An 8975-nucleotide genomic window follows, 5' to 3' on the forward strand; every position below is an offset into this window, starting at 1 on the left:
CATCCCCCCCTTTTAGTGAGCTCATCACCCCCCCCCTTATAGTGAGCTCATCGCCCCCCCCTTATAGTGAGCTCATCCACCCCCCCCTTATAGTGAGCTCATCACCCCCCCTTATAGTGAGCTCATCACCCCCTCTTATAGTGAGCTTATCACCCCCCCTTATAGTGAGGTCATCACCCCCCCTTAGAGTGAGGTCATCACCCCCCCCTTATAGTGAGCTCATCACCCCCTCTTATAGTGAGCTCATCACCCCCCCCTTATAGTGAGCTCATCACCCCCCCCTTATAGTGAGCTCATCACCCCCCCTTATAGTGAGCTCATCACACCCCCTTATAGTGAGCTCATCACCCCCCCTTATAGTGAGCTCATCACCCCCCCTTATAGTGAGCTCATCACCCCCCCCTTATAGTGAGCTCATCACCCCCCCTTATAGTGAGCTCATCACCCCCCCCTTATAGTGAGCTCATCACCCCCCCCTTATAGTGAGCTCATCACCCCCCTTATAGTGAGCTCATCACCCCCCTTATAGTGAGCTCATCACCCCCCCCTTATAGTGAGCTCACCACCCCCCCTTATAGTGAGCTCATCACCCCCCCTTATATTGAGCTCATCAACCCCCCTTATAGTGAGCTCACCACCCCCCCCTTATAGTGACCTCATCACCCCCCCTAATAGTGAGCTCATCACCCCCCCTTATAGTGAGCTCATCACCCCCCCCTTATAGTGACGTCATCATCCCCCCTTATAGTGAGCTCATCACCCCCCCCCCTTATAGTGAGGTCATCACCCCCCCTTATAGTGAGGTCATCACCCCTCCTTATAGTGAGCTCATCACCCCCCCTCATAGTGAGCTCATCACCCCCCCCTTATAGTGAGCTCATCACCCCCCCCTTATAGTGAGCTCATCAACCCCCCCCTTATAGTGAGCTCATCACCCCCCCTTATAGTGAGCTCATCACCCCCCCCTTATAGTGAGCTCATCACCCCCCCTTATAGTGAGATCATCACCCCCCCTTATAGTGAGCTCATCACCCCCCCTTATAGTGATCTCATCACCCCCCCTGATAGTGAGGTCATCACCCCCCCCTTATAGTGAGCTCATCCACCCCCCCTGAAAGTGAGCTCATCACCCCCCCTTATAGTGAGCTCATCACCCCCCCTTATAGTGAGCTCATCACCCCCCCCTGATAGTGAGCTCATCACCCCCCCCTTATAGTGAGCTCATCACCCCCCCCTGAAAATGAGCTCATCACCCCCCCCTTATAGTGAGCTCATCACCCCCCCTGATAGTGAGGTCATCACCCCCCCCTGATAGTGAGGTCATCACCCCCCCCTTATAGTGAGCTCATCACCCCCCCTTATAGTGAGCTCATCACCCCCCCTTATAGTGAGCTCATCACCCCCCCTTATAGTGAGCTCATCACCCCCCCTTATAGTGAGCTCATCACCCCCCCCTTATAGTGAGCTCATCACCCCCCCTGATAGTGAGCTCATCACCCCCCCTTATAGTGAGCTCATCACCCCCCTGAAAGTGAGGTCATCACCCCCCCCCTTATAGTGAGCTCATCACCCCCCCCTGATAGTGAGCTCATCACCCCCCCCTTATAGTGAGCTCATCCACCCCCCCTGATAGTGAGCTCATCACCCCCCCTGATAGTGAGGTCATCACCCCCCCTTATAGTGAGCTCACCACCCCCCCTTATAGTGAGCTCATCACCCCCCCCTTATAGTGAACCTCATCACCCCCCCCTTATAGTGAGCTCATCACCCCCCCTTATAGTGACATCATCCCCCCCTTATAGTGAGCTCATCACCCCCCCCCCCTTATAGTGAGGTCATCACCCCCCCTTATAGTGAGCTCATCACCCCCCCCCTTATAGTGAGGTCATCACCCCCCCCCCCCTTATGGTGAGCTCATCACCCCCCCCCCCTTATGGTGAGCTCATCACCCCCCCCCCCTTATAGTGAGGGCCATCACCCCCCCCTTATAGTGAGGTCATCACCCCCCCTTATAGTGAGGTCATCACCCCCCCCTTATAGTGAGCTCATCACCCCCCCCTTATAGTGAGCTCATCACCCCCCCCTTATAGTGAGGTCATCACCCCCACCTTATAGTGAGCTCATCACCCCCCCCTTATAGTGAGCTCATCACCCCCCCCTTATAGTGAGCTCATCACCCCCCCTTATAGTGAGCTCATCACCCCCCCCTTATAGTGAGCTCATCACCCCCCTTATAGTGAGCTCATCACCCCCCTAATAGTGAGCTCATCACCCCCTCTTATAGTGAGCTCATCACCCCCCTTATAGTGAGCTCATCACCCCCCCTTATAGTGAGCTCATCACCCCCCCTTATAGTGAGCTCATCACCCCCCCTTATAGTGAGCTCATCACCCCCCTTATAGTGAGCTCATCACCCCCCCTAATAGTGAGCTCATCACCCCCTCTTATAGTGAGCTCATCACCCCCCCTTATAGTGAGCTCATCACCCCCCCTTATAGTGAGCTCATCACCCCCCCTTATAGTGAGCTCATCACCCCCTCTTATAGTGAGCTCATCACCCCCCCTTATAGTGAGCTCATCACCCCCCCTTATAGTGAGCTCATCACCCCCCCTTATAGTGAGCTCATCACCCCCCTTATAGTGAGCTCATCACCCCCCTAATAGTGAGCTCATCACCCCCCTCTTATAGTGAGCTCATCACCCCCCTTATAGTGAGCTCATCACCCCCCTTATAGTGAGCTCATCACCCCTCCCTTTATTCCGACCTCGTCGCCCCCCTTCCCCCCCTTATTCGGACGTTAGCAAACCTCCCCCCCCCCCCCTCTGCTGCAATGGAATGTCCCACCCCCCGGCCTGCTGGAGTGGAACGCTCCCCCCATCTATTGTGACATCATAAAGAGACAGTGGGGGAGGGGGCGGAGTCTGTTTAACTGAATGGGAAACCCTGCCGCCATCTTGGGAAGGGCCAGCGACCCTCTTCGAGCACAGTGACAGGCCATTCGGCCCAACTGGTCCCTGCCGGTGTGTGTCTGCTCCTGCTTGGGGGGCATCCAGATCTGGGGTAGGGTGGGTATCAATATAAGATAGTCAGCAATCAATCCAATGGGGAATTCAGGAGAAACCTCTTCACCCAGAGAGTGGTGAGAATGTGGAACTCGCTCCCACAAGGAGTAGTTGAGGTGAATAGTGTGGATGGATTTAAGGGGAAGCTGGATAAACACATGAGGGAGAAAGGAATAGAAGGATAGGGTGATAGGGTGAGATGGAGTAGGGAGGGAGGAGGCTCGTGTGGAGCATGAACACCGGGATAGACCTGTTGGGCCGAATGGCCTGTTTCTCAAAGAACAGAACGATGCAGCACAGAAGGCGGCCATTCAGCCCATCGTGCGTGTGCCAGCTCTTCGGAGATTCTATGCTGCAAATTTCAATGCAAGTGCAAACCAGGATCCTGGGCTTTATAAATAGAGGCACAGAGTCCAAAGGTATGGAAGTCATGATGAACCTTTATAAAACACTGGTTCGACCACAACTGGAGTATTGTGTCCAGTTCTGGGCACCGCACTTTCGGAAAGATGTGAAGGCCTTAGAGAGGGTGCAGAGGAGATTTACTGGAATGGTTCCAGGGATGAGGGACTTTAGTTACGTGGACAGACTGGAGAAGCTGGGGTTGTTCTCCTTGGAACAGAGACGGTCGAGAGGAGATTTGATCGAGGTGTTCAAAATCATGAAGGGTCCAGACAGAGTAGATAGAGAGAAACTGTTCCCATTGGAGGAAGGGTCGAGAACCAGAGGACACAGATTTAAGGTGATTGGTGAAAGAACCAAAGGCGACATGAGGAGAAACTTTTTTACCCAGCGAGTGGTCGTGATCTGGAATGCACTGCCCGAGGGGGTGGTGGAGGCAGATTCAATCATGGCCTTCAAAAGGGAACTGGATAAGTACTTGAAGGGAAAGAATGTGCAAGGGCTACGGGGATAGGACGGGGGGAGTGGGACTAGCTGGATTGCTCTTGCATAGAGCCGGCACGGGCTCGACGGGCTGAATGGCCTCCTTCCACGCTGTAACCACTCTCTGATTCTATGATTCTAACTGGCGATCTACCCGTTCCAGAAGAGGAGATGGCCACAGAGGAGGACTCGGGGGCCGTGGAAGACGACTTGCCCTCAGACGGGGACTCGAGCCGCTCGGACTCCCTCTACCAGCCGGCGGAGGCGTCGGAGGACTGGGACGGGCCTGCCAGCCCGCGGCGGCACCGCCGGGGGGCGCCCCGGCTCGGCCGCAAGACCTACATCTGCACCGAGTGCGGCCGCAGCTTCAACAAGTACTCCAACCTGAAGCAGCACCTGCGGGTGCACTCGGGCGAGAAGCCCTTCAAGTGCCAGGACTGCGGCAAGGAGTTCAACCTGCTGTCCAATCTGCGGCGGCACGAGCGCACCCACACTGGCGAGAAGCCCTTCCAGTGCCCCACCTGCGCCAAGGGCTTCAGCGAGCTGTCCAGCCTGCGGCGGCACCAGCGCACGCACACCGGCGAGAAGCCCTTCAAGTGCCCCTTCTGCGGCAAGCGCTTCAGCCGCTCCTGCATGCTGGTGATCCACCAGCGCACCCACACCGGCGAGAAGCCCTTCAAGTGCCTGGAGTGCGGCAAGGGCTTCAGCGACCCCTCCAGCCTGCGCAGCCACCTGCGCACCCACACCGGCGAGCGGGCCCTTCAAGTGCCCCGACTGCGAGAAGGAGTTCCGCTACTCGTCCAGCCTGCTGCAGCACCAGCGCACCCACAGCGGCGAGAAGCTCTTCAAGTGCCCGGAGTGCGGCAAGGGCTTCACCAAGTCGTCCACCCTGACCCAGCACAAGGGCACCCACAGCCAGGAGCGGCCCTACAAGTGCCCGGTCTGCGAGAAGGGCTTCACCCGCCTTTCGGTGCTGGGCAGGCACCAGCGGGTCCACGCCTGGGAGGGGCCCTGCATCTGCGCAGACTGCGGCAAGCAGTTCAAGAACTCGTCCAGCCTGCACAGCCACCAGTGCACCCTCGAAGCCAAGAAACCCTCGGCCAGCTGACTGCCTTCTTCCCAGAGACTCCCCCCTCCGCCCTCCCCTCCCGAATCAGGAATGCGTCCAGTTCCTCATTGACTGCGACGAAACGGGGCAGCAACTGAGGTCCGTTCCTCCGCACGCCTGAGAAAAAGAATGTGTGGAGGTTATTCTTTCAGTTTAAGGAGCTCCTCCTGTTTCTAATCGACCCCCCCCCACCCTCCCCCTCCTGATTTTGTGGAAGATGCATCTCTGCGTTGACGTTAGTGGGAGTCGGGACACAGGCCCGAAATGTGTTTACGCTAACAGGGTACGAGGCGGGGCAGCTGTACTCTAATGGAGGCGTGTCCTACCCACAGTGCTCGGCCTGAGTGAAACCACTCCATCCGATGGCTTTGGACGATAGAGCCTTCTTACTCCCCCTAGGCAGCACGGGTAAGGCTCTACAGCCATTAAATGCGAACCTGCCTCTCAATGTGGGATGGCCTTGGGCGGGCGGGGGGGGGGGGGTTGTGGGGGGGGAGAGATGTTAAGAGGAAAAAGAGGCGGGAAGGTAAGAAAGGGGTTTTTACAGTGGGGCGGGGGGCTCCCACCAGGCAGTTGGCGCTTACAGGCTAAGGATCCACCGAGGTGTTTATTTACAGATAAAACAACACCGAGAAACACTAAAACGACAATTTACAACAAGGGCGGAGGAGAGGGGGTTGGTGAAGGGATCAAACAGATTCTCTTCAGCTGCCCATTAGAATTTGGACTCTTTTCCTTCCCGTCTGAAACACTACCCGAGACTTGCGATCGGCCTTTTCGGCAGGAGCTCGTCTCCCGGGATCCAAAGGCAAAGTTCCTTTCTTCACCCCCCCACCCCCCCGCTTCACGATGTATTCCCTTCCCTTCAAATCGTGCTGAGACTTTTCGATTTGCAAGCGTCAAAATGGCTCTTGCAGGACGAAGCCCACCCTCACACGTAGACACACGCACACTTCAAACAGGTACCTGGTCCCGTTGCTAAGGAGGCTGGTTACGGAGGAATAAATGCCGGCATGGACTGATTGGTCTGTGTGCGTGCACAGTAAAATTCTAGGTAAAACACTGAGCTGTTTCCCCCAAATGTTCATGGGATGAGGTCTCTGTTTCTGAGGCGAGGCGATTAGGGACGGTCGGAACAGGCCCATTCAGCCCCCTCTCCTCGAGCAAACAAATCTACCGATCTCAGATTTTAAAAATGATTAATTGAGCTAGCCTCTCCTGCTGCTTTGTCGGGGGGGCAGAGTTCCGCACTTGGATCTAAGCTGATTGGCGGAAGGATTGGAGGGGACACGAGGAAAAACTTCTTTTGCCCAGAGGGTGGCGGGTGTGTGGGATTCGCTGCCCGAATTGGTGGTAGAGGCAGGGGGACCCTCAACTCTTTGTAAAGTACCTGGACCTGCACCTAAAGTGCTGTAAGCCGCAGGGCTACGGACCGGGTGCTGGAAGGTGGGATTAGAATGGGCGCCTGGTCGTTCTTCGAGCCGGGGCATCCACGATGGGCCGAACGGCCCCCTTCTGTGCTGTATCTTTTCTCTGGTTCTTTGTATTTTCTCTCCTGAATGGCCCCGGCTCTGATTTTAAGGTTATGCCCCCTTGCCCTAGACTCCCCCACCCCGACCAGCGGAAATAGTTTCTCTCTATCTGCCCTATCGATTCCTTTCGAATTCCTAAAAGCCTCAATCACGTCACCCTCCCTCCCCTTTAACCTCCTATATTCCAGACACGGCAAACCTAGATTGTGTCATCTCTCATAAGGAGTAGAAGCAGGAGTAGACCTATCCCGCGATTCCCCTAGAGTCCAAATATCTATCCATCTCATCCTTGAATATCCTCGACGGCTGAGCGTCCACAGGGGTAGAGAATTCCAAAGATTCACCACCCTCTGAGTGAAGAAATTCCTCCTCATCTCAGTCTTGAATGTCCGACCCCTTATCCTGAGACTATGCCCCCTAGTTCTAGACTCTCGAGCCAGGGGGGAAACAGCCTCTCAGCATCTACCCTGTCAAACCCCCCTCAGAATCTGATATGTTTCAATGAGTCTCTTCATAATCTGAGCCCGGTAAAGTCCGTGACGCACTCTTTCCCAGGCCAGTAGAACCTTTTGATGGTGCGGCGCCCAGAACTGTACGTCGATGAGCTCTGAGCCAGGACTTTGTCGAGCTGCAGCAAAACCTCCCCTTTGTATTTCAGCCCTCTAGATTAGGAAACTCCTCGGCTACAATGGGGAGAAAGAGTAAGATGTCAGTGATTTAATTTTAGGGGGGAGAGGGGGGTAGATTGAGAGGTCAGTACAGACAGCTGGAGTCTCTCTGTTCTTCCTTTCGATATGACTGAACTATTTTTCCTATTAGCTGATTTCCCCCCCCCCCCCCCCCATTGATGTTGTTTGTGATGATGAGGGAACAGACACTGTTTTATAATGACAGGAGCATTATACTTTATAAACACATCTGCAAATCGAAGGCTCAACCTCACTAAGGACTAAAGACCAGCTCGAGACGAGCACGTGCGCTGCTAAGGTTGATCCGTGTCGGACGCGAGCCGTGTCCCTGTCCGGGCACGGGAAGTGCGGCTTACAGAGGCTGATCGCTGCGCCTTCTGGGCAGTTTGTCGCTAGGCGGGCGGGTGCTTGTAAACCCCGGGATTCCTCCCTCCTCTCTCCTCGTCACTGCCGGGACGGCAGGCCAAGTTACCAAGGACGGCATGCTACGCGTCGTAACATTTTTGGAGCGCAAAGGACTGAATGCCAGAGGCAAGGACTTAACCACACGTGCGAGAGAGCGACCGGCCTGTTTTCTACCTCCAAGTGCACAGTGACGTTTGTAAACTGCAGCCGAACACTTCGTTCCCAATAAAGCTTTTTGTCGAATGGGCATCCGATCCGACCAGGCCGCGAGTCTCATTTGTGGCTCACAAGGTTTCTCGTCGCCCTGCTCGCTCTGATTCCCTTGCTTCTGCACAGAGTCACATCTCCTGGTTCAGCGTCGATGAAGGGGATTTAGCCCTCTGCTTCAGGGTGATATCAGAACCGGTGATGGAGCCAGTCGTGCACAAAGGCATTGACATCTCTGCCGGTCACGACGACAGCACTTGACAGGCAGACGGTGTAAGATTAAGAGGCGGAAACACGGAGAGACACCAGTCAGTGTACAGAGATCTCCCTGAGAGAGGGGACTGAGAGACACCGGTCAGTGTATAGAGATCTCCCTGAGAGAGGGGACTGAGAGACACCAGTCAGTGCACAGAGATCTCCCTGAGAGAGGGGACTGAGAGACACCAGTCAGTGTACAGAGATCTCCCTGAGAGAGGGGACTGAGAGACACCAGTCAGTGTACAGAGATCTCCCTGAGAGAGGGGACTGAGAGACACCAGTCAGTGTACAGAGATCTCCCTGAGAGAGGGGACTGAGAGACACCAGTCAGTGTACAGAGATCTCCCTGAGAGAGAGGGGACTGAGAGAAACCAGTCAGTGTACAGATATCTCCCTGAGAGAGAGGAGACTGAGAGACACCAGTCAGTGTACAGAGATCTCCCTGAGAGAGGGGACTGAGAGACACCAGTCAGTGTACAGAGATCTCCCTGAGAGAGGGGACTGAGAGACACCAGTCAGTGTACAGAGATCTCCCTGAGAGAGAGGGGACTGAGAGAAACCAGTCAGTGTACAGATATCTCCCTGAGAGAGAGGAGACTGAGAGACACCAGTCAGTGCACAGAGATCGCCCTGAGATTGAGAGAGGATTGAGAGACACCAGTCAGTGTACAGATATTTCCCTGAGAGAGAGGGGACTAAGACAAACCAGTCAGTGTACAGATATCTCCTTGAGAGAGAGGGGACTGAGAGACACCAGTCAGTGTACAGATATCTCCCTGAGAGAGAGGGGACTGAGAGACACCAGTCAGTGTACAGATATCTCCCTGA

The 8975-nt window shown here is 55.2% G+C and overlaps 1 pseudogene; it reads left to right on the plus strand.

Annotated features, from left to right (window-relative positions):
- Positions 1–4088: 4088 nt before the first annotated feature.
- Positions 4089–5148, plus strand: LOC137307954 (zinc finger protein 774-like; annotated as a pseudogene).
- The last annotated feature ends 3827 nt before the right edge of the window (positions 5149–8975 follow it).

This window comes from Heptranchias perlo, unplaced genomic scaffold (genome assembly GCF_035084215.1).
Source record: "Heptranchias perlo isolate sHepPer1 unplaced genomic scaffold, sHepPer1.hap1 HAP1_SCAFFOLD_1163, whole genome shotgun sequence".
Taxonomy (NCBI): Eukaryota; Metazoa; Chordata; class Chondrichthyes; order Hexanchiformes; family Hexanchidae; genus Heptranchias; species Heptranchias perlo.